A 25,724-nucleotide genomic window follows, 5' to 3' on the forward strand; every position below is an offset into this window, starting at 1 on the left:
AAAGATGATAGGATGTATTTTACAGCCCTTGGGAGACCTTCTCTTGCATGTTTTCTTTAATTCAGTCTTACGTTTTAGATTATTTTTAATGTGTTATTTGTTTTTTAAATGTTATGCCTGGAGTTCTCTAGTGCTCTAGCTGTAGTTAAAAAATAAACAAAACAAATCTGAAATGTATATTTTAAAATTCCAATCTCCTTAAGTTATTTATTTCAGAGTTGCCTATCTGCAGGCAAGCATCAGTGTTCTAACACAGACCCCAATTCTCTGTAAGAAATGTTTACACTTCATTTGAACGTTTCAGAATTTAAACACCTTGCTTGAGTGCTGCTATACTGCAGCATTAAACAAAAAAGACTCAAAGGAGTGACCATGTTTTTCTCCTGGAATTCCTCCCCCCCCCCCATTAATAGCATTCCAAAATTCTTAATTCTTGCTAGAGGACAGCTGGGGCAGAGCCCAGTGTGAAGCTATCTGCTTTTCGCTACAATGAACATTGTAAAAAAAATATGTATCATGATGGTTTAGATGTATCTCCTCTAATCTCTTGTTCAAAGAGCCAATGCACAGTTGGGACCATTGGTTGTTGTTGTTTTTTTAAGTGTCCATTGGTAGATTTTAAGACTGATGAACACCCCACAGGTGTTCAGACATTCTGCTTTGATTTAAAATATGATTAAGGTTCCTCTGTTCAATCTTTGAATGAGGGTTTTTTGTGACATGTAGAATGGTAGTAGGCCACTTTGGGCAAGTGTATAATACTTTCCAGTTTCTTAGAACATCTTGAGCTGATCTTGGAAAATGGTGGCTAGCGCTGGCTTTGTTACATATAAGGAGCAACATGTGTTGGTGGAGTGACTGGCCAAGAAACAAACAAACAAGCTCAAGGGAGTTAATGTGAGCAAAAAATACTAGGGATGGAAAGAATTCCCCTTTATTTTCACAGCTATTTCTCACCTCCCAACACACTGGCCTTGCACTCTGAGAGGTGGTTTCACTTGGCTGAATTCCTATTGGAATTCTTACCCACACTTGGATTAATTGTGAATCAATTAGCATTTAAAAGCTTCTGTTGTTGTTGCCTTAAATGAAAAGTTGAATTCCTAGCAGGAAAAGGATTAACCTTTTCCTTCCTATATCCAGGCATGATGGGGGACAGCAATTATCCCCAGTCCGTACTGTCTCTGTCAAACTTAAGGTTGTGCTAGGCTTACTAAGGCTTAGCTCCTGAACCTGCATTTAGTACCAGAACTTAACCTTGAGATGTAATAAAGAAGGGTGTTTCATAACATTTTGAAAGTGCCTTTGTTTTCATTAGGGAGAAGTGTAAACAATCTAGAACTTCAGTAGCAACTGTGCTCCCACCATTAATCTATGCCCCCTACACACACACACCAGGCATGTACACGTTGACATCATGCACCAGGCCTCTTCATGCACCTGGGTTGCAAAAATCTCCCGTAGCCCAATACCTTCATGCCTTTTGCTCCTGCCTGGTTTAGGTTTTTACCAGCCCAGCTGTTTTGTTCTGAATTGTTTAGAGCTAAAGGAGAGAAACTGAGGTCCAGTGGTGGTGGGATGGCAACAAAGGCCACCATTGGCTTTCCTCTTCCTGGGGTGGGCAAAGAAGCAGGTCTTTCTACAGAAGCTTACATTTCCCCCTGCTAGAGCTGCTCTTGGCATCGGCAGGGTAGGGTGCAGAAGTGCAGATCTTTGCCTCCTAGGGCAAAATGTGTAGATTTGACACTGAAGCTGGCTACAGATCCCATAATCCTTGACCACTGGCCATGCTTTGCAAGAGCTGGTTCTAGTTATAGGCCAAAACATCTGACATACACCAGGTTGGGAGAAGGCTGTGCTAAACAGTAGCGCTCTTTACCTGATTCTTATGCTCCTTTTCTTCCAAGGAGCTCATGGAGGGATATGTGATGATCCACCCTGCCTCCATTTTTAAACCTCATAACCCTGTGTGGATAGGATAAGTTGAGAGATGGGTGATTGACTCAAGGCTACCATGTAGGCTTTGCGGCTGAGTGGCGATTTGAAACTGGATCTTCCCAGTCCTGCTTCAGCACTCTAATCACTACACCGCACTGCATTTCCTAGCAACAAAATAAAATATAAGAGATAAGCATAAATTTCCCTTTTGTTTGCTTAAGTTTTCATTATGGGAAAAATATTATAGGGCTAAATTAAAAGCAGCAGTTTTCTCTTCTGGAGCAGTAGCACAGTGGTTTGGAACATTACGGACTGGGGGTTCTAATCCTGCTGGGTGGTGCTCCCCGCCCCCAGCTCTATGCCCTTTCCACAGTTAACATTTTAATACAATTTAAACTTAATGTGTATGTTGCCAAACGTTGTCATTTTCTCCAGATGTTAATTATATTCAATGGAAACATTTGGAGAAAATGTCAAGTTTTGTAGGCAGCAGGATCAAAACGTAGGTTTCTTTGCTTGGCAGAACAACACATAAGCAAATAAGGAGAGGCGGGCTGGATCCAGCCAAGGGCCCAGTTAGTCCCGCCGCCTGTCTCCAACAGTGACCATAAGTTAATTATGCATCGTGTGTAAAAGTTGTTTATTTTGTCTGCCCTGGAACTACTGCCAGTCAAATTAGCTGGAAGACCCAAAGCTCTGGGAGAAGGAGAGAGAATTTATCTTCATCTGATTTCATCACATCATTTGGTGATTTTTACAAGCCTTTATCAGAGCTCTCTCCCACAGTGTCATTTCTCCACCCCTGCAATGCCCAAATGCTTTAGCCGTAAGTGGGTAGGGCAGAGATAAGAGAGAAGGCTGCATGGAAGGGAGGAAAAAAGCTTTTAAGGTGGATGGCGCTGTGGACTTGCTGATCAGAAGGTTGGCAGTTTGAATCCCCGTGACGGGGTGAGCTCCCATTGCTCGGCCCCTGATCCTGCCAACCTAGCAGTTCGAAAGCACGTCAAAGTACAAGTAGATAAATAGGTACCACTCTGGCGGGAAGGTAAACGGTGTTTCTGTGTGCTGCTCTGGTTCGCCAGAAGCGGCTTAGTCATGCTGGCCACATGACCCAGATGCTGTACGCCGGCTCCCTCGGCCAATAAAGCAAGATGAGCGCCGCAACCCCAGAGTCGTCTGCGACTCGACCTAATGGTCAGGGGTCTCTTTACCTTTACCTTTTGTTTATAGATGAGCATATACACTACATGCATACACTTTTGCACTAAGTGAAGAACGCTTCAAGTCCATATGTGATGCAAACAGGTGCTGCATATGGTTAAATTAGTACCCACAGTGCAATCTAAGTGTGCAGCTTCCAAAAATGCCACAGCCTCTGGGTTGTGTGGCAGATTTGATCCAGCAGTAGAATGGGAAAAGATAAAGTGCTGCTTTCTCCCTGGCTCAGCCTTTCTGTTTACCACGGTTTAAAGAGGAAGCATCTGAATGAGGCCAGACCCAACCCAGTTTCACTGGGGAGATCAATCCAATCTGAGAGAGGAAACTGACCTTTATTTAGATTTGCAGGTCTCTGCCAAGGTTTCCATAAAAGTTTGCCTGAGATGTGGAACTAGTTGTTCCACATGCCTTTATAGGGCCATGGGCTAATGGACAGGATAGCTTTGATTTATTCCCACCAGAAATGTTCCCAAATAATTCCCCCCCCCCCCCCCGGAAGATTGATCAATTTAACAAAGGCATATACTTCTTCAAAATTGTCTCTTCATATTTATTTATTTATTTTTTAAAATAAAAAAGCAGTATAGTGCAGGGGAGGCCTCCTGCACTATCCCTCTTTTCAGCTCCAGTCGCATTATAACTGCTTATTTTGTGCAGTTATAATTTTATTGTGGAAATCTCCTTTTATCATGGAAATATCACTGAATCAGACAAAGACCACCAAAAAATTGCTTGCCACATAGCTGGACATGCAAAATTGGTCCTGAAGCATGTGACATGTGACATATACATAGCCTAAAGTTAAGTTCCACAGAGTTCAGTAGGACTTATTAAGATAAGTGTGTTTGGAATTGCACTGTTAAGCAAGTTGAAGCCCAGTTCATATGGTCAGGAGAATCAAACTGGTCAAGTGGTAATGTTTTCCCCTAGGCAGAAAACATTGAGGTAGAAGATTAGGTGACTGAATATTTGGATATTCTTCCTAACAGCAGAAGGGATATCTCCCTGCACATAGAAAAATGGAATGTCAGGGGAAAGGCTAGCCTGAACCCCTTCTGCTATTTTTCTGCACACAAGGTGGTTTCCCCCCAAACTCAACCATACAAATTCAACATGCAGCCTGGCTGGGTGCTGTCAAGGAAAAGATTCACTACTTGATTCTTCTGTTTGTACAAACAGGCATTGAGTTGAGTTGCATGCTAATAGGGGCTAGCAAACCCTTAGGATCAGTCTGTGGAAGGAGATCAAGTCCTGCAGGGTCAGAGCATCTAAAGGCAGCCCTTTATAGAGACGTTTTAAATGTTTGATGTTTTACTGTGTGTGATGTCTTAATTTGCTGGAAGCTGCCCATAGTGCCTGGGGCAACCCAGTCAGATGAAATAATTTATGATGATGATGATGTGAACCCAACCTAAGTAGGGTTGCCATACATCCAGAACTTTCCTGACATTGCTGGTATTCAGCCCCCCTAAGAAGCATCTGGGAAAATCTGGACGTATGGCAGCCATGTCGGTAGTGTAGATTTTGGTGATTTTCATTAAAAATAGCTTAGAAACTTTGGAGAGAAGGGGGGGGGGAAAGCTCAACTCCAGATTTTCACTTTTTGAAATATGGCAAGACATCGGCAGAACACCACAAGTTGTGAGATTGTGCTGGCGCTGCAGTCCAGAGAGGCAGAAGCACTTGCATCTTTCTTTCTTCTTCTAAGTGAATTTTTATTGTTTTCCTTACATATTCTTTTCCAACAAATTGTAATAGCACCATACATTCCCTTTGACTCTGCCGAGTCGCGACCCCCCTCCCTCCCTCCCCACAACTGGTATATTTATCCTCTTTCCACCACGCACATCATTCTCATATTAGTACTATTATACATTGGAGGTATTATGTCAATCCTGCTAGTGTCTTGACCTCTTTACAATTCTTCTTTAAATATTCAATAAATTTACTCCAGTTATTTTGGTATCTTTGATCTCCCTGGTCCCGGATCCTCCCTGACAGTTTGGCAAGTTCTGCATATTCTGTCAACTTCGCCTGCCACTCCTGAATAGTTGGTATATCTTGTACTTTCCATCTTTGGGCCAGAAGGGTCCTCGCGGCAGCTGTAGCATACATGAACAAATTTTGATCTTCTATTTTAATTTCTGTTCCTTGCACTTGCATCTAACCAGCAGATGCATTTGCCAGCACAGCAGGTCACAGGATCAGACCACTAGACTAATCTTCTCAATGTTTCTTTAGCAGTAAAGCCATTTTCTCTAAAGTGAAAGGGGATACTCTTCAGGGCAAAGGAAACAATAAGTTCCAAAGGGCCTTAAAAGCCTTTAAATGGATAAATAAAACAAGAGAGAGCCTGGGAACAGTTGTAACTTTTCTGGATTTAGGCCATTTGGCTAGTGGTAGGTGGAACAGCCTGTTGGATTTAAAAACGATCACATGGTTAGATATTGTTTCTTACTATTACAGTAATTGCACACAAGCTGCAAGTAATAATTGGTGTGGAAAGCCAGTTTTTCGTTAGGAAAGAGTTCTGCAGTGAGAAACGTTTCTGCAGCTATTTCCCCCTCCTCTTTCCATATACAGCAAGTGAAGACAGTTGAAACCATGTTGTTATTTCAAGAAGTGAAAGAAGACCTCGCCACCACTTTCTCCCAATGGGATTTGTGTCCATGCCATCAGTGAAGGACAGAACAATGGGGCAAATACTGCTCATCATCTGTCCAAACAGTGGTGATGAAAGGTCCAGTTTCAATTAAACAGGATAAAAAGGAGCATGTGGATCCACAGACATTAAAGAACCAAATTCAAATAGCAGCAATCATTTCCCACTAGAATTATGGCAATTTTGTGGTTTCTTTATGGCAAGTAACTACCAGGACTGCTATATTTAAGGCCTAGGAAATAAAAAGAAAGTGGCAAAATGTATAGAACAGAACAAAAGAATTGTTGGAAGTGTAAAGAAGGGGAAGGTACATTTTATCATATGTGGTGGGGTTGTAAGATTATTTTAAAAAATTGGGAAATGATCTACAATGAACTAAAAAAACCTTTAGGTATTTTAGGACAAGAGTTGTCGAAAGAAAAAAAGGACATTATTCATGTATGCTACAACAGCGGCAAGAATCTTAATAGCTCAAAATTGGAAGATTCCATCAAAAGCACAATGGCAAGAACAGTTGATGAATTATGCAGAGTTAGCAAAGTTAACGGACAAACTGCATGAAAAGGACAATAGTGAATTTGAAAAGTAATGGGAACTCTTTACAATATATTTGCAGAAACAACAGAAAGAAATGGTCTTGCTGGCAGGATTTAAATAAACATTTACAATTTTATTTACAGAGAACAAGAAGTATAACAATGTGATAACATAATATTGTATATAAACAGCAGAAATGTATCATCTGATGTAATAAACCAGAAATGGTAGTTGAGGGAAGTCAACAGGGAGGGGGGAAATTGGAAAATGCATGTTTAACAATAATACTGGATATTTGTTTTGAGAAAAGAAAATTAATAAAAATTATTTTTTTAAAAAAGGGAAATAAAAAGAAAGGAAGGCACCGTCTGCTAACTAAGCAGCAAGAATATTCCAATGAACAATTAGAACAATAGGAAAGCAGAATATGTTCCTACACAGAATTAACCATTTGACAGACTTCATAATAATTATACTTTATAATGCTAATATCATAATGTGGTCCTTTAAGTGTAGCCATGGACATGCTATCTCTCTCCTATAGTTATTAGTTCCACCAGCTCTTTGGGTCAAAAAATTCAATATGCTATCATTTATTTTTGAGTGTCTTTTAACTCTGGCTCAGCGACTGGGCAAATGCATTCCTGAGCTGGACAGAGGTTACCAAACTTTGTTTTGGTAATCCTAGGATTCAAGTAGCCTTCTCTAGTTGTTTGCTCCTGAAATGTTGGCTCCCAGATCCTGCTGCATCCATCATATTGCAGATCTAACTTCTCAGCTCTCCTGCATTCCAACAGTGAAATTTGACAAAGAAATATAGGACAGACAGACAAAAATGTGGCAAAGTTCCAGCTCTCTGATGCCCTTCATAGTGGAATGGGGCCTAATGATTTCATGTGGTATGGTGTGTGTGGATTGTCTTTTTTAATTATGGGAATCCTGAATAATGCATTAACACTATCTGTGGTCCTCAAGGCAGCATCAGTGCAGCAGCTTTCAGGCTATTGATTTAGCACTGTACAGTCGTTCTAAACTGGAAATCCAGAATGCATACAGGGGAAAAACTCATTCTTTCAAAACACACAGTTATGTAGATGGCATGGGCAGTGCTGATACCTGGCTGTGTATGCAATGCAATGGTTGGGAGAGCCAAGATGCTTATACAGGACTGGGCCAACCCATTACCATCACTGTTGTGTTTGTGCATTGCAGCTTTCAAAAGTGCAGAACCTCTGTGTGGATGGTTCTATGAAACCCAAGTAATGGATGCATGTCATTATTTAGCACCCAACTTGGGTTCTTAGCCTTGCCTTGCTCTGTGTTTGTGTTACCGAAATTGATTATAACAAACCGACTAGGTCATCTATTTGCAAATTCTTCCGAAAATTCAATTGCTCCGTTGTTTGTAAAGGCAGGTATATGTGATGGTAGTTCATAGATTTACAGGGAGAATATGCTCTCTCTTGCAAGATACTTACTCTGTCCTTGGACTATAGCAGGGATGGGGAACCTCAGGCTCAGGGGCCAAATGTGATCCTTCAGGAATCTCCATACCCATGCTCCTCCCCAAACCTTCTTTCCATTCTGTAAGTCTTTCCCTTCTCCTACTATTTCAGATTGTTTCCCCACAACTTCCCACTCTTTCATGCACCATGTTTTTAGATGCACCCCCTCCTTTTTAAAGAGCACAAAATGTAAAGTGACTGTGACAAATGTGTCAGAAAAAAATTGTGTTCATAAAGCTGTGTTCATTTAAGAGCTGGGATTGGCTGCTGTTGTATTGAGTGACTATGTCCAGAAGCCCCATGTTGTTGTTTTGTCGTGATGTGTGAATCCGAGCTTGGTTTGTGGTTCTGCCATGCAAGGTAACTTTTTAGCTTGAGCTTCATGGGGGCCCCGCAGCTCTTTTGACTATTCACACTGAGTTTCCCCACTGAATTCCCTGCCTGCCTTTTTAAACACCCCTCTTGCAGGTGAGCAGTTAGTCACCTTCTCTATCTTTACAAGCTCTGCATCAAATCTTCCATATAAGTGCCTATAAAACCATTTTACTTTAGAGTCATACAGTGTGCGAACCTATGTCTCATCTTTTTATATCCCCAAGGTTAAAACACCTGGAATTTCCATTTTCCAGATGATTTCTTTTTATATGAATCTTCTACATTCTGCAAACTTAATGGCATTTTTGTAGATTCTGGACAATGATACCCCCAGTCACTGAATTCCTAATGTTTCTCAAAATCAATTGATTTTCAAAAACTTAATGTGGCATTAAGATGTTGACATATGTGTTTCAATCCTTTATTTTACTCTTACTTGGGACTCAGCACTGTTCAATTCAGTGGGGCTTCTTTCTGAGTAGATATAAAGAGAATTGACTGTTAAAATGTAATTTGCAAATATTGGCAGTCTAAAATTCCCCCTGGCACATCAGCCAGCACATGAGATATGATTTGGTTGGCAATGATTCAATCCTTGTAGTTGGATCTAAGTACTCTCTCAGATTTCCAATTCGAACACTATCCAGTAAATCCCTAGGATTGAATAATGTGTCTTGAGTAATAAATGCTCATAGAGAAATAATGGAGCTTAGCTTTTGCTTGCATCTGTCCTACGTCATAAAAAGTTGATGCAGCAAGGAATTTGCCTCAGTGTTTATGCTTTGTTTTCTCTTAATGCACATTGCACTGACCTTGGATGCAAATCAGTTTGGATGCTGAACTTTTACTGATGTCGGTGGGATACAGGCAGCCTAAATGTATGCAGGATTGCAGCCACAGAAAGGGGCCTCTCTAGGACACATGGGCAAACCCTCTTCTCTAGAAAAATGGCTTGAATCCTAGGCTGCGGCATTCAAAAAAGTAGGACCTTCTTGGGGTATAAATGCTGTGAACCTCATTTGTGAACACCTTCATTTAGGTCTTCCTGCAGGCTATCAGTACTGGAAATTCCAAAGGTGGCATTTTGGCTTGCCTGCCCATCTGACGGGTGGAATAGGGAGTTCCAGGCTAGAGGAATGCATTACTCTAGGAACGGATGCCACCAGAGCTGCTTTAGGTTGGATGTAGGGCAAACAATGTCCTGTCCAACCACCTTGCCCTAGCACAGCAGACTGGGCCTTTGGATTGCAGACCTGCTCCCTAGAAAGCATGTATAGAATTGCAGCCTTTATGTACTGTTTTAAATCTGAATCAGACGCCCAGCTTTATTTTTAGATGATAGCAATTTAATTTTACATTACAGCTTCTTCCACAAGAGTTTTCTGTCCAAATACGTTTGGCCATCAACCAAAAGCATTTGTTGAATCACCAGAAACTTTCCATCTAGCCACAAAACTTTTAACTTAGAGGAAGAAATACAATTTCCATACCCAAGTAAAATAATTAAATATGATATGTCAACTGGGCTTGCTGAGGCGAATCCTGAACACTGACAAATAAACCAGTTTAACAAGTATTGTAATCAGATTTTTATTCTTCATTTAAACTGGAGGCCCTCCAATAACATCTGCCTAAGTCCCATCAGCCCAAGGTTTATGGGAGTTGTAGTCCAGCAACAGAGGGCCAGAGGTTCCCCATCGCTGAGTGCATTGGCATGGGCAAAGTTATGTGGAAGTTTCAAGCTTATATCAGTGGAACTAGCATCTAAGGGCTAGTTTGGACAATGAACTGGCCAACTGCATGGAATCTCCACCATCTCTCACCTCTTCCTTAATGAGTTTACCTGCGTACAGGCATACTTGGGACCCCTCCTGTCATGTCCTTTTTACTGCGCATTCATGCTAACGTTTGCTCATTATGTTATCAGGGTGGTCATACATGATCCGACTTTCAATGCTGTTTGCACCTGCAAGTTTTGGGTTGGTCATACTGCTTCATTTCCAATCAGTGCATATCCTACAACTTCCTGCTGTTATTCCGTAACTTTTCATAACCCAGATTTTGTGTGTGTGTGTGTGTGTGTGCGCGCGCGCTGTTGTTGTTTTTTGGTCTTGTTTTGCGATACTGCCCCTCTGGAAAGCATCAATGTTGTGGAATAATTAGCGAAGCATTGCAGAATAACTAATAAAGCCAATGGCCCTATCCACCCAGCCAGCAACTTATCTGCATGAAATGCATTCTTCACAAGTGCTCCGTCCGCAGTTTTACCAACATTCTCTCGCATCCTTTTCTCCCTCCTGCCCGGCTACTTTCTTCATATTACAGTTTCTCCACGTGGAGGCGCAGCGTAGATGTGAGAAAAGCCTCCTCCCTCTCCCCCTCCCTCTAGGGCTCCTTATCTCCCAGGCTCCGCCCCCACCCACCTCCTGCGAAGTGCCTAGCAAGAAAATTTCTGTGTGAAGTTGCAGAGAGGCTCAGCAAGCTGTAGCTGTTGGATACACAAGGGGCAAAAAGAAAGAAACACGTTATCTGGACTCCCCCCCCCCTTTTATTTTGGAAGAGAAGGCTCCCACTTGAACTGCTTTCTTTTTGCCTTTGTGCACATAATACATCATTCTTATCTCAGCTTGGATCTATCAGCAAACTCTTTGCAGTCCGCAGCTGCATCAGCCGCTATTCTGTGCACTCTAAAGCAGGTAGGAGATCCCTTGCAGCCTGGGTTTTTTGCAAGCTGTGAAATTAAAGGTGCCCTTTTTATTCATTTGCCTAATCAGTTAAATGTAAATACTGCAAACTGCATGCTAGGAGAATGTTGCTGAAGTAGAATAGCAAAGTTTGTTGCCTTTCCAGAAAAAGACAAACATCACATATTTTCCTCCTCTTGGAATCTTGTTTCCTTTCTTTCCTATGTTCTTTTTTTCCTTTGGATGGGGCATTTATTCCTAAGTACTGTAATTGCGCAAACGAGTGAAGCCTCTGCTGTATCTGTGTTTTCAGACCGGGAACTGTGTTTGGGTGGGTATGTCAGTGATAACGAGTTTCTTTGAACTCTCTGGTGCGTGCTTTAGACTAACAAAACGCAGGAATGCAATAAGAGCGTTCGGTGAAAGCTGAAATTTGGAACACTTTGCGCTTCCACGGATTCTCTGCCATCAGCACCCCCCCCCCGCCCCCGGGCAAGCCTTGTTCTAGTCACTGTGCAACCAGCTCTTGTGCATGTTTCCCAAGACCCTTGTGCTCAGTAAGGCTTTTGCTCAAGTAACCTTAAGAGTCCCCAAATGTTGTTGGACTACAACTCCCATCACCTCACGCTATCCTATCCAGCGTTCAGGGTTGATGGGACTCGTAGTCCAACAAACATCTGGCGACCCAATGCCGAAGATTTCTGGGTAGAGAAGTCACTCTCTGCCCCTTGCTTCTTGTTTGTAAAACGTAGGGACTTTACTCAAAAGGCTGTTTTAAAGATGAATGAGTGCAACTTTGCTCAAACCTGAGATATATAAATAGTTACTGCATAGCATAGCAGTCTACAGGGTCTACAGACTGCATAGCAGTCTACAGGGTGATGGGAAAAGTACCTTTCTGTATTTCAAGGCTGACATCTTGCCTATTATGTGGGGAAATCACTGAAGCCTTAAATGTTCACCTGTTTATCTCCTAACAGAGGGGATACTGAGGCAAAGTTGAAGGGTAGTGTTTAAACAGAGCTGACCAATATGTGTGAAACTTGAAGAACTCTTGGCAATGGTATTCATTTTCAAACAGTGAACACAGTGGGAACACAATGAGTTACTGAAATCCATATATCATGGTGTGTTCTTAATATGAATTTTGTTTGCCAAAATATGAAAAAGTTTCCCAGCTCATTGGCACAAGTGCCTGATTAACACAAACAAGCAGCCACATAAGTGATTGCTTGAGGTTTGAAATCCAAACTTTATGGCAACTGATTCACGTGGGAAGCCATTTGTGTGTGGCAGCATGCCAGGTGGATGTTTGCCCTGTGGATTTTGCCATCCCACTGTAGACTGTCAAAAATGATTTGTGGTGGCAAATTATCAGATCTGTGCAATTTGTGGTTATATAGATTGTCGCACAAATCAGTGTCCATGTGGTTTGGATTTCAAGAGACCTCCCCTGCAATGCTGCATTGCTTAGGTTGATGTATAGACTAACAGGCTTTTGGAAGACCAAAAAAAGACTTCTGTGTTCCTCTGATCCCAACGATGTAAGGAGAGTTGTTTTCATGGGGGTAAGGAGACCAGTCTTGGCTGGATGGCTGATTTATTCCTGTATTCTAAACTAGAATGTAGTCCCTTGATACAGTGCTTGGGTTTTTCTCAGGTACTTTGCAAATTGTAAATCTAGCAAGCTGAGAGTAGCTTTCTTCTGAAGATGATTATTGGTTGAGGGAGCAATGGTGGTGGAAGGATCATTGCAGATACAACATGGTAATGGGTGGTGTTTGTGCGGCTGTGGGTATTTTAAACAATTCCCACCCCCATACTATTATATCCAGTCCTATATAGCACTGAAGCATTAGACTAGGGGGAACTGTAAAAACAGACTGAGTCCTAGGCTGTACAGTCAGCTCCCAGTTCCAACCAATCTGAAAAGTGTGTGTGGAGTTGAGGGCAGGTACATTTTCTTCCTGCACTGCCTTGGTGAGCCACTGGGCAGATCAATGGGCTGCTTCTCTCTCCTCTTATCAAGGCAAAATGGTACAGTATCTTCAAGAAGAGCCCTTGTGGATCAGACCAAAGGCCTATCTGGTCCAGCTTCTTGTTTCACACAGTGGCCAACCAGATGCTTTGGGGATCTCAAAATCAGGACACGAGGGTAACTACCTGTTCCACCCTTATTCTCCATCCACTAGTATTCAGAGGCAAATTAACCTGCGTTAATTTGTTGAAACCCATTTTAAAGCCATCCAAATTGGCTGATCCACACCTGCTTCACGGATTGGTTGTAAGGGGAAATTGGGAGGAAGAGAACCATGTATGCTACAACTTTGAGCCGCTTGGAGAAATGGTGGGATATAAATATAATCAATCAAATGAACAAACAGGGAGCTGCTCCCCCCCCTGATAATTTTGCTTATCCTTTTCTGTGCCCTTTCCAGTTCTTATGACGTCTACAGTTGGCAAGCAGATTTGTGCATAGTACTCCATGTGTGGGTGTGCCTTTCTGTCTCTCAGGGTGTCCCCAGACTATGCGGAAACCTCAAACCATGTCTGTGGATGGTCACATGTTGAATCTTACAAGTTTTGTGGGATGCAGGTGGTGCTGTGGTCTAAACCATTGAGCCTCTTGGGCTTGCCGATTGGAAGGTTGGCAGTTCAAATCTGTGCAACAGGGTGAGCTCCTGTTGTTCTTTCCCAGCTCCTGCCAACCTAGCAGTTCGAAAGCACACCAGCACGAGTAGATAAATAGGTACCGCTGCGGCAGGAAGTTAAGTGGTGTTTCCGTGTGCTCTGGCACTCATCATGGTCCTTCGTACACCAGAAGCGGTTTATTTATGCTGGTTACATGACCCAGAAAGCTGTCTGTAGACAAATGCTGGCTCCCCTGGCCTGAAAAGAGAGATGAGCGCTGCACCCCATAGTTATCTTTGACTGGACTTAACCATCCAGGGTCCTTTACTTTTACCTTACGGGTTGTGACTGGGTATCTACTTTACCTTTAAATACAGCGGTGATGGTTATTATGCAGTTCAAAAATGCCAGCATTCATAAGGCTATACAGGTTTGGCACCACTGGTGACACCATTCCTCAGAAAAGAGTCATAATGGCATGCAGGGGAAATGCACGTGTATCAATTTATAAAGCCCCTATAGTTGTGCACGAATCACTCTCCCAGAACTGACATCAACACTGGGAGAGCTGTATAAAATGATATACATCAGGGCCTGCTAGTGCTGCTGATCTCTGCCCTAGGCAGCTATGAACCATCATTTTAAATTTACCCTGGTGCCCTGGAGTCCCTAATGAAACATTACTGCAGTGTATTGTGAGAATCTTAAATGACAATTTGTAAACATATGACAGGTAAGCTTGCAGCCAGGTTGGCATTAATGATGTAGGAAGGGGCCCATGGAATGCATTGTGTTGGGGGCCCCTTCAAACCTTGAGCCAAACCCCCTATGTTGTAGAGTGCTGGAGGTTGTACATCTGATGATTATCAGTGTGTTTGTGTTGGAACCAGGCATCCTGGCAAAGAGGAGGAACTGAAGCAGAGGATGAGCTGACATTTTCAGCAGAGAGAAAGATCAAAAGAACATAGTGAAATTTGATGGACATGGAGAAAGCCAGGAACTTGTTTCTTCTCTCCATCACATACACCAGTCTTTGCCAATCTGGTGCATTCCAGATGTTTTGGACTACATCTTTCATCAGCTCTTCCCAGCTTGGCCAGTTGTCAAGGATGATGGGAGTTGTAGCCTATCCCCTAGTGGTGCTTCCTGCCCTGACCGCTACCAGACTTTAAACCTAGTTCCTAGATCTCAAATATGGTTGTAAAAAATGACTGAAACTCAACCATGGAATGAAAAAAGGTCACTGGATAACTCTGCTGGGTCAACAGCATATTTCTGCACCATCTGGAAAATCCTGGCTCAGGAGTTCCCTTGGCTGCTTGCCTTGCAAAAGTATATGGAATCCTGGCAAACTTGTATGCAGTTTTGTAACATGTAGATTTGGACTGAGCAGGACACTTACGGCTATAGCGTTCAGAGGAAAATTGTATTGGCAGGGTCGGGGCAAGATGACCTAATGGGTTTGTTTCAAAATTGTGCCCTAAGATCTTGGATTGCAAGATGTTTAAAAACAAGAAAGTTATTGAAAGTTTTCATGCTGTAAAACAACCTGCCAACCTAGCAGTTCGAAAGCACATCAAAGTGCAAGTAGATAAATAGGTACCGCTCCGGCGGGAAGGTAAATGGCATTTCCGTGCACTGCTCTGGCTCAGTCATGCTGGCCACATGACCCGGAAGCTGTATGCCGGCTCCCTCGGCCAGTAAAGTGAGATGAGTGCCGCAACGCCAGAGTTGTTTGTGACTTTTACCTAATGGTCAGGGGTCCCTTTACCTTTTTTAATATCTCTGCTGGGCAAGTGATTCCTGCAATGCAGGGGGTTGGACTAGATGCCTCTTGTGGTCCCTTCCAACTCTACAATTCTATGCCTCTATGAAATAAAATTCATTGTGGGCTATGGATGAATATTTCATCCTGGAGTTTTTTGGCTTCTGGCGCAGAGTCACTCCCTTAGTTACCTTAAAAACCCACACTTAGCCTGGCTATTCCAGGAATTTGAATCCTTGCTTAGATTTTAACACTCGCTGGATCCAGGGTTTAGGCACACAGCCAACATTTCCAAAAACTCTTAACAGTATGGAACAGGATGGTCCAACTTTTTATACCACGTGGGCCGCAATAGTACTTCAACAGGGAACCTGGTGGTTGCCGCGTAGAGTTTTTAAAAAACTGGGCAATGGTGCGCTGCCCGCCCGTGACTCCCGATCCTTGCCCAATCTCCTGTCCCCTTCCCCCTTTGTTTTGACAGATCACGGGAGGCTCGGGAGTCACGGGTGGGCGGCTGTTGCCCAAGAGGGGCGGAAGGCACGTGGTTTCTCTGCCAGGCAAGGTACAAAGCCCTTCTTTTGCACCCTGTGAAACAAAAATGCATAGTTTTTTTTAAAAAAACAACTGGGCAACGGCCACCCGCCCACGACTCCCAAGCCTCTCCTGATCAATCAAAACAAAGGGGGAAGGAGATCTGTACCACCGGACATCCCCGGTTCCCCTTCGGCAGTGGCGGCGGCAGTCAGCAGCCCAGAGTCAGCCTGGTAGCGCAGTTGGCTCTGGCTGGCTCCTGCTCGCTGCCGTGGTGCCCGCCATTTTTCCTCTCCAGAAGTCCCCATATGATGTGTTGCACACAAGACACATCATATAGGGACTTCTGGAGAGGAAAAATGGCGGGTGCCATGGCAGCAGGCAGCGAGCAGCTCCTGAAGCCAACCAGAGCCAACTGTGCTACCAGGCTGGCTCTGAGCTGCTGAGGCTACCGCTGCCACGTTTTCTGGGGACAGATTTGCAAATCTGGGGACTGTCCCCGGGAACCGGGGATGTCTGGTAACCCTAGCAGAGTGGCTGGGGAAACCCAGCCAGATGGGCGGGCTATAAATAATAAATTATTATTATTATTATTATTATTATTATTATTATTATTATTGAGTTATTGGTTAATGCAAACTATGTTGGTATTAAATATTGGTTAATATAATATTGGTTAATACAAAGTAAGTTGTGATTTTTTTTTCTTTAGAATTTCTGTGGGTAGCATCCAATGATGTTTGCCCTGTGATGGAAGCAATCTGCTAATGGAACAAGGGAGAGAATGTGCTAAATTGCTTCTAAATATTTTCTAGCTCTACAAATCTGGATTGTATAAACTGGTATATTTTCCTTTGTAGGGGTGAAATAGCTGAAAGTGGGGGGGGGAGTGATTCTTATTTGGAAAATGATGTGAAGGAAAAGGGTCTACCACTTAGGCCACCTTCAAATCTGATGCACCAGCAGCTTCATTGTGTGCTTTAAAAAAAACCCAAAGAAGGGGGAAAGGGAAATCATGGAACTGGGTGCAATGTTTAGCTTCACTTAGTGAACGTAGAAGACAAAAGAAGGAAAAGTAATAATATAAAGCTGGCCAGGCATGATTTTCTGTAGCTGCATGCAGAGTACCAAATTATAAAGCTTTAGTACCGTAAGATCAAAGACTTCATGAAAAGTCTTTTTTGTTTTGGACATCTTACAAGAAACATTCCAATTTGGTTCACAAATAGTATAAAAACTATTGCAGAGCAAATGATGCATAAGAATAGAGTTTCTTAATACCAGGCATCCACATATGTTGCTGTCATGTTGCACATATTTGGCAGTTGATGTTAACTTGTATTTCCTTTGCTCATGACTTCCTTAAAAAACAGATTTGGAAGAACACCGGCTTCTTATAGGCCTATTATAACTTATTTTCCAAGACAGAACAGCCATTTTTTGGTCATGAAATTCTAACTACATTTACCATTCATTTTCATATTCTTAGTTGTGGCGCTCTACTACGATTCGTAAATAGCAATGATGTTTTAGGTTCCATGGAGATACACACAATGAGCTTTGTGATGTACTCTTACAGTTAGACTCAGATGCAAGTCATACTTTCTTGGATGGGCTTGTTTCCAGGACTGCAACCTCAATGGCCTGCAGAAAGCAGCCACTGAACATAAATTTACCTTGTCTTAGCAAAGAAAATGTAGACATTGCCATTGACTATATAATCTGAAACCATTCACCCATCAGTTTCTTGCAGATGTAGGGCACTTGATGGCAGTAGAAGTGACCATGTACTCACGCTGAAGTTGCTTTCCCCAGGAAGTTGACCAAGCCATAATAGTAGTAGTAATAATAATAGTAATAATAGTAATAGTAATAATAATTTATTATTTATACCCTGCCCATCTGGCTGGGCTTCCCCAGCGACTCTGGGCAGCTTTCAAAAAAAAAAAAAAAGGAATACTGTAATACATCAAACATTAAAAGCTTCCCTAAACAGGGCTGCTTTCAGATGCTTTCTAAAAGTCTGGTAGTTCTTGTTCTCTTTGACATCTGGTGGGAGGGCGTTCTACAGGGAGGGCGCCATACCGAGAAGGCCCTCTGCCTGGTTCCCTGTAACTTGGCTTCTTGCAGTGAGGGAACTGCCAGAAGGCACTCGGTGCTGGACCTCAGTGTCTGGGTAGAACGATGGGGGTGGAGATGCTCCTTCAGATATACTGGACTGAGGCCGTTTAGGGCTTTAAAGGTCAGCACCAACACTTTGAATTGTGCTCGGAAACGTACTGGGAGCCAATGTAGGTCTTTCAAGACTGGTGTTATGTGGTCTCAGTGGCCGCTCCCAGTCACCAGTCTAGCTGCCGCGTTCTGGATTAGTTGTAGTTTCCGGGTCACCTTCAAAGATAGCCCCATGTAGAGCGCATTGCAGTAGTCCAAGCGGGAGATAACCAGAACATGCACCACTCTGGCAAGGCAGTCCGCAGGCAGGTAGGGTCTCAGTCTGCGTACCAGATGGAGCTGGTAAACAGCTGCCCTGGACACAGAATTGACCTGTGCCTCCATGGACAGCTGTGAGTCCAAAATGACTCCCAGGCTGCGCACCTGGTCCTTCAGGAGCACAGTTACCCCATTCAAGACCAGGGAGTCCTCCACACCAGCCCGCCTCCTGTCCCCCCCAAAAACAGTACTTCTTCCTTGTCAGGATTCAACCTCAATCTGTTAGCCACCATCCATCCTCCTGCAGTTGCAGAGAATCGTGTCTAGAATTAGCACTGAAGGAAAGTGAAAAGCTGTTTGAAAGTTGCAAGATATTTTGGTCTTTTACATAAATTAGTACGAGTTGGCACCATAGATTCCAATGTAATATATGTGCCTCCTGCGGTTTTAATAAGGAACTCCACCCATTTTTTTCCTCTCTCAGCAGAATTTAAATGAGCTCCAAAAATGTGTATGAAAATGCACTTGCCACCTTTAGTAATGTCAGATTTCTGGCATGACAAGTGTTCTCTGTTCCTCTCAGGTTTCCAGAACATTGTGTATTCGCAGTCACAAAGCTGTCATTCTAACACTGTAGAAAGTTAGGGATTTACATGAGGAGTCACTGCATCTCTGTACAGGCCCAGAGCCGTGGAGGGGCCAGCTGAGGGCACAGGCACTGCAAGTGGTCCACTAGCAGCCTTCACCTTCAGGACCCCAACTGTATGCATTGGGCCAGCAGGCAGGAACTGCTGCTGTGCCAGCCTCTTCTTTCCACAGACTGAGAGCATCCATTGAGGCTGTCCCTGGGACTCAAAGGCAGCATGAAACCCATGGGGTAATGCAGCCACCTGGCTCTAATGTGCCGGCCACTCACCCGTCTGCACTCCTCCCTTCTAGGTCTCTGGAGTAGTAGCTAGAACTTTTAAATGGGAGCCTCACAGTTCCCATATGCAGGGCCCACCCACTATCGGATTACCCAACATGCAATGTAATAAGCTTTACTTTGTTCTTGAGAGCTTCCGTCAGTGTGACTGAAAGTAGCGACAGCCCCTTTTAGTGAGTAAGCCATTTGAAGGCACAATGCTAACTAGGTCTACTCAGACAGGGGGCTTCAAAGCCCTAAAGTTGAAGCAGAGGGTCACTTGTTGGGGAGAAATGGTGACAGGTGCTTCTCTTATTCGTTGGTTGTTTCTTGCAAATTTACCCCTCAACAGCTTTTGAACCCTCCATACTAGCTATACTAGTATGTCAGGCTTCCTCAACCTCGGCCCTCCAGATGTTTTGAGACTACAATTCCCATCATCCCTGACCACTGGTCCTGCTAGCTAGGGATACTGGCCTAATGCTTATCAGATGGCAGGAATGTACTACCCGGTATATGGAAATGTGGCCTTAAATGTTCAGGATTGAGTTTTAGCCCCATGTTCCTTTCTCCAGCTGTCTTTCTGCCATGCGCCTCCCATCTTAGTTCTGCTTCTCCTTTCTCTGTTTTGTGGCAACTTCCAACTTTCCAGTATGTATCCCTAAGGTTTGGGGTCTTTCCAATGCTGCTTATATTCAACCGGAGCTTCCAGGGATTGAACTTGGTACCTTTGTCATGCAAAGTATATACTCTGCCATTGAGCTTTGCTTCTCCCTCCTCTAAACAAAATGCATACACTTCAATTTTAGTGTGCTTTTGTGTTGAAGGCAGCCATTTCTAAGCATGCCTCTTGCTTAAAACAATGCCCACAGTGTGAAGAAAGTGTATTTTCAGCTCTCTTGAATCTGTGCCCATTCCCTCTCATTGATTACCATGTTTTATTTTTGTTAGATTAATTTATGAAGGAAGAGCGCTGTGGAATCTCACGTTCCTTGACAGAGAAAAAAATAACATCTATGTTCTCTTTTTCATAGGCTGTATGAAATCATGGTTTCCAGGGAAAACCATTGACTTAACTGGTTGTTAACAGCCAACATCCTGAGCTTGCAATTCTGGCATGTTACGCAATTCATTCACCCTACAGCGTACATGTTTTTCAGTAAATCAAGCATATCAAGTCAAGGATCTCCTATGTTGTGGTTAAGATTCCCCCCCCCCCGGCCCCCTTTCCACCCTCTTAATGACTAATGACTAATTTCATTCTAGCACAATGTAATCTTAAAATGGGTCGACTTTAGCAGGCGGGATCACTTGCCAGAACAAACTGCGTTTAGCAGGACAGACCTTCTGTGTTGCTTCAAACACTAGTGCACAACAATAACTTCCTCTGTTGTAGACAAGGAGTCTGTGTGTTCAGTGGCCTCGACTGAATCATATCAAAAATCAGCTCTGTCTCTCCAAGAGGTTTTTTTTTAAAAAAAAAAATCAATGAATGGTTCCACCAATCCAAAACGTTACTACCAACTCATCCATACACTTTGTCTTATGCAATGGAATGCAGCTATCCCTGAAGATGTATGCAAAACTATGACTTATCAGTATTCCTGTATCAAACCTGAAGCAACACTATGACTATGGTACTAATTGAAGGGGTGCTGGTATGAGTTCTGTTGTTCCAGTATTTGTTCACTCATTGCTATTTTGATTTCTTGCTTTTTCTTTTTGCACATCACCATAAATAGATGTATCTCTATGTGCTGGGTGCCAAAATTAGACAGTGCTCTGTGTAAGTGTGTGTGTGTGTTCCTTATGCTGTAAATATGCATAGGTTTTTATTGTCCAATGAGGTGAACAAAGTTGTTGGCATCAGACTATCTCAAGAGGCAATGGAGTGTGCCTCGGAGAGTGAAGTCAAACCGCTAGAGAATCACAGCGCCTGCTGTGGCTGCAGAGACTGGTAACTTGTAACTGCTGCCTCCCATGTTGTTTTTGCTGTCTTAGCAGCACCAAAGTGAGCTCTCTGTGGCGCAAGATTGGGCATTGTGTATGAAGGTCCTAGGCAGTACATCAGAAATAAGATAATTCTAGGTCTGTTTCTTCCTTTCATTTTCTATTGCAGTCATTTTTAGGTTTTTGTGTTTAAGCCAAATGTAATGGCCTGATTGTGAGAGCTTTTCATGTCACAGTGCAACATGAGAAAAGTGTTAAGTTTCTCTTGGGACACAGGCTAATCTAAATGACCTTTAACATGTTTTTGGAAGACTGGAAAAAGGTTGAGATCATGCTGCTTCGGCATTAAACTTGGGAAGATTATTTAGCAAAAGGACACTAAGGAACTGAAGTACAATACTTTTTAAAGCTCCCGTGAACCAGTTGGATACAAAAGGCTCAAGCTGGAAGGAGTGAATTAGACATCATGTGGAAGCCAAGAAGAGACTCTGGTTTTACTACGTGTTTCATGGATGTGGGCTCTTTTGAGTTCCATTATTCATAACTGGGGGAAGTTTTCTGTGGTTTCTGTTTTGTTTCAGGGGCGTTTGTATGTTAGGGCAGATTTACCCTCAATGTTCTTGCAAGCTCCACATAGTTTTCTTCTGCTGATACTTAGATGTGCACCAGGATTTGGGAGGAGGGTGATTGATTGGATGTCCTATTCTTGGAGGAACTTCTTGCTGTAATGTTTATGCTTCTGTCAGGACAATTTAGTGTAGTGATGGTGCTGAAATTTTAATCAGCTGGTTCAGTCTATGGATTTATCCAGGTCATAATGCTCAAGTGTTTTGCAAATTGACTGGCATTCCTCCAGAAGTTTTATCCAGTTTGGAATGTTACATGAGAGCTATGCATGCACAGATAGCATTCAGAAGATCAAGTGCCCCAAAGATAGAAGTTATTTAATATTAAGCCTTTTTCTTGGTGACCCTCTTGGGTGGATCATTATGAATTCCATGACCTGACAAAGCAGTCTTTAGTTTGGTGAGTATCTTCTTTAGTGTATTATCTTGATTACTTCTTGCTGCAAATGTTTGATGTGGTCCCTTCCTATCCAGATCTAAAACTCCTTCAGTTTGACTGGTTGTCTGATAACCTAACTTTAGAAAGAACTACCTTTAGAAAGAACTACCTGTACAGTGCTACCTCTGGTTACGTACTTAATTCGTTCCAGAGGTCCTTTCTTAACCTGAAACTGTTCTTAATCTGAAGCACCACTTTAGCTAATGGGGCCTCCCGCTGCTGCTGCTGCTGCGCTGCTGCCACACGATTTCTGTTCTCATTCTGAACAAAGTTCTTAAAACGAGGTACCATTTCTGGGTTAGTGGAGTCTGTAACCTGAAACGTATGTAACTCGAGGTACCACTGTATTGTCTTCTGGGAGATGCTTCATCTAGAACGCTCATTTTTAAATAGGTTTCTCGTGTGAGAGGTGTCTTAGAATCATAGGGCAAAGCATGATGGCTGTAAGAACAAATGCAAGAGCAGATTTCCTCAACAGTCCTCTCTCCGCTGTCACCCCCCATTTTAACTATCAGCAAAACTGGTGTTCTGATAATCATGATGCTGTTGTCATAGGTTTTACTGAGTTAGGCTGCTGTGCTGCTGCAGCCCTTACTGAATCCCAATTCACACTTACAGTGCGATCATTAGCAAGTTCACTTGGAACAGTCCTATTGAACTCATCGTATTAGCTGTGCTTCAGATTATAACCTTAGATGGGTCTAAACCAGCCTCCCACAAACTGGTGCTGACCATGGATTATGAATTGCAAATCTCCTCAACCACAGCCAGCATGGCCGATAGTCAGGGATGATGGTTGTTGCAGTTGGGAACATTTAGAACAGCGGTTCTCAACCTGTGGGTCCCCAGATGTTGTCGGATTCCAACTCCCATCATTCCAGAGCCTTGCTAGCTAGGGGTGATGGGAGTTGTGGTCCGTCAACATCTGGGGACCCACAGGTTGAGAAAGTCTGATTTAGAAGAAAGTAAAGGAAGAGTGGTCTAAATGACTCCTTAGTTTAGGAGTATATAAATTTTGGTATCATAATTTTCTAAATGGAACATAGGCCCTGGGGTAAGTGGCATTTTAACTCCTTATTCTGTGCTATTTTTCCTTTCTAACCCACATGCCTGCAGTGCTGTTTTCCCCAACAGAGAAAAATAATATAAATACCCCCAGCAAGCCTGTCTTCTTCTTCAGTCAGTCTGCTAATAGCAGCTCATAGGGTTGAGAGTGAACTCAGATATGGGTTTGGGTCAGATTGGATGGTATCCCTCGTCCACTCAAAACTGCAGCAGTCCTGTCAGCTGCTTTAAAGTAAAGAAACAAAATGCTGATCAAGCTTCTCTGGCCTCATGTTTTAAAATGTTACAGGTATAATTTCTTTAGAGCTCTCTCTTGTTACATAAATAGCAGGAAATTGGTTTGAGTGGAAATAAACGTTGCATGTAGGTTTTGTTACTATTCCCTTCATAGAGTCCCAAGTCAGCAGTGAAATATCCAAAAGTTGTTCATAGAGAGAAGTTTTTTTAAAAGTTGGACCATGATGGATTTCATATAATTGTATACAAATGTAACACTACTAGTGAAAATCCAAAATAAATATATGTTGGCTTGCTATCAGAGACTGTGTGCAGGATTGGAGCCTAAATGTGCAAGTTAAACAAACAACAAAATGCAGTCCCCTTTGCACGCCCAAACTGGCTAAGGCTATAATCCTGTATGAAGTTTAGGCTGCTTAAATCTCATTAAAGTCTGGGAGTAAAACAATGCAAGTTTGTGCGGAATTGCACGCTAAGGCCTGGTTCAAATAACAATGACCATGGCTTATTGAGAATCTTGCTCTAAGTCCCAGCACTCTTTTATTCACACATTAGCTTTAGCACTTCTATTTTCCTTTGTTTAAATTATATTTGAACAACAACAACAACAAAAATGGGTTAAGGATGCAATCTAAACTTAGTGGTGCTGTGGTGGGAGCAGGTTGAAGGCCCTGATTCTTGCTCCAGCTCCGGTTTGGCACAGCAATTGGGACTGGAAAGAGCCTGATGTTGACTGTCCATGGCTGAGACCATCTTGAGATCCTGCAGATCCCAGGACAGTGAAGCCCTGCCCTCTCCCTTGGAGCGCCCATTCTGACTAGTGGGCCTCCTATTCACTTTCAAGTTTGATGGCTGGCTGGAAGCCAGTTTGACTGGCAGAGCTGAGCAGGGTGTAAGGGCTGGATTGCTTTGCAAACATTGACTTACAAACTAGGATATGGAATCAGCACAAGACTGAGATTAAATCACACTTTCCCAGTTTGGATGTAACAGGAAACTTTAAATAAACCATACCACAAGTGCCAAAGCCTGTACATCCAGGGATCTTAGTTGGCCCCAAATATGCAAGTTGAACCCCCACCCCCCAATTTGGCACATTTTATTTATTTAGAATGTTGTTCTGTATAATACCTGTTAAATTCACAGAGGTGTACAGAAACATGAGACTCATGCACACAACATGTTAAAACCAACAAATAAGCATAACAAAATATATGCATGACAAAAACAACAACCCAGGCAGCTAAAAGCAGAATCAAATATAGTTCCCAAAATCATATTCCCAATCTGTAATGTTTGCACAAATAGGAAAAGCTTCACCTGAAAATCTTGTAATGCTGGTGCTAGCTGTGCCACTCTGGGGTGCCAGCACAGAGAAGGCCCCCTCATTTGTAGGGGCGTAGTGTACCTCCATTAAGGAGGAGAGTTGGAGCAGAGCCTTAACCATTGTTTACTGTATTTGCACCTTCTGTTTTCCTTCCCTGTGCTCTATAAAACTTTATTTTGCTCACTGTTCTAATAAAACCCTGGCAACCGTTGTGCTGGCGTTTGTAAAGCCAAGGGCTTGTTGAAGTTGAGGTTTCCATCTGCTGGATGGCTGTATGTATGTTAATGGCAAATCAATGGCATTCTTTTCATTGTACTTCCCTGGCTGCTCTTTGCAAAGGAAATAGCTATTGGTTTCCATAGACTTGCAGCCCCGAGGATGCTTGCAAATGCTAGACTAGAGCTTGGCATCTTTGAAGCAGGTTCTCAGGTTTTATGCAGCTCTTTGAGAAGTTTCATAACAGGTCACCGGCATGCCACTTGCGCAGCAGTCTCTGTATGGACTGTTACGTCTTTCTGGAAAACCCAGTAGGAATTCATCATAGAGCAGTGTTTCTATTTTAAGGAGGAAGACGAGGAGCCATAAGCATGCTGCTCCTTGCAAGCAGTTTTATCCCCTCTTCCATGCAGCTTGAGTGTGCCATCTGGGTATACTTTGGGACTTTGCCAGGGCTGAAGACTCAGTGGGGGAGCCCTAGCACAATACTCTAGTACAGTGTTTCCCAACCTTTTTTGGGCAAAGGCACACTTGTTTCATGAAAAAAATCTCGAGGCACACCACCATGCCAGATGGGGAAAGGTCACTTTTTACTTATGTAAAAAAAAATAAAAAAAATAGTAACAGCATAGAAGGTAATGGTTAGGCTAGCATCCCTCTTCCAAATATGCTAGGTTTTTATTT

The 25,724-nt window shown here is 42.9% G+C and overlaps 1 protein-coding gene across 1 annotated transcript in view; it reads left to right on the plus strand.

Annotated features, from left to right (window-relative positions):
- COL21A1 (collagen type XXI alpha 1 chain) overlaps window positions 1-25,724 on the plus strand; it is a 125,084-nt gene that overhangs the window by 22,597 nt on the left and 76,763 nt on the right. The window lies entirely within an intron of this gene.

Source organism: Podarcis melisellensis, assembly GCF_964234715.1.
Source record: "Podarcis melisellensis genome assembly, chromosome: 3".
NCBI lineage: Eukaryota > Metazoa > Chordata > Lepidosauria > Squamata > Lacertidae > Podarcis > Podarcis melisellensis.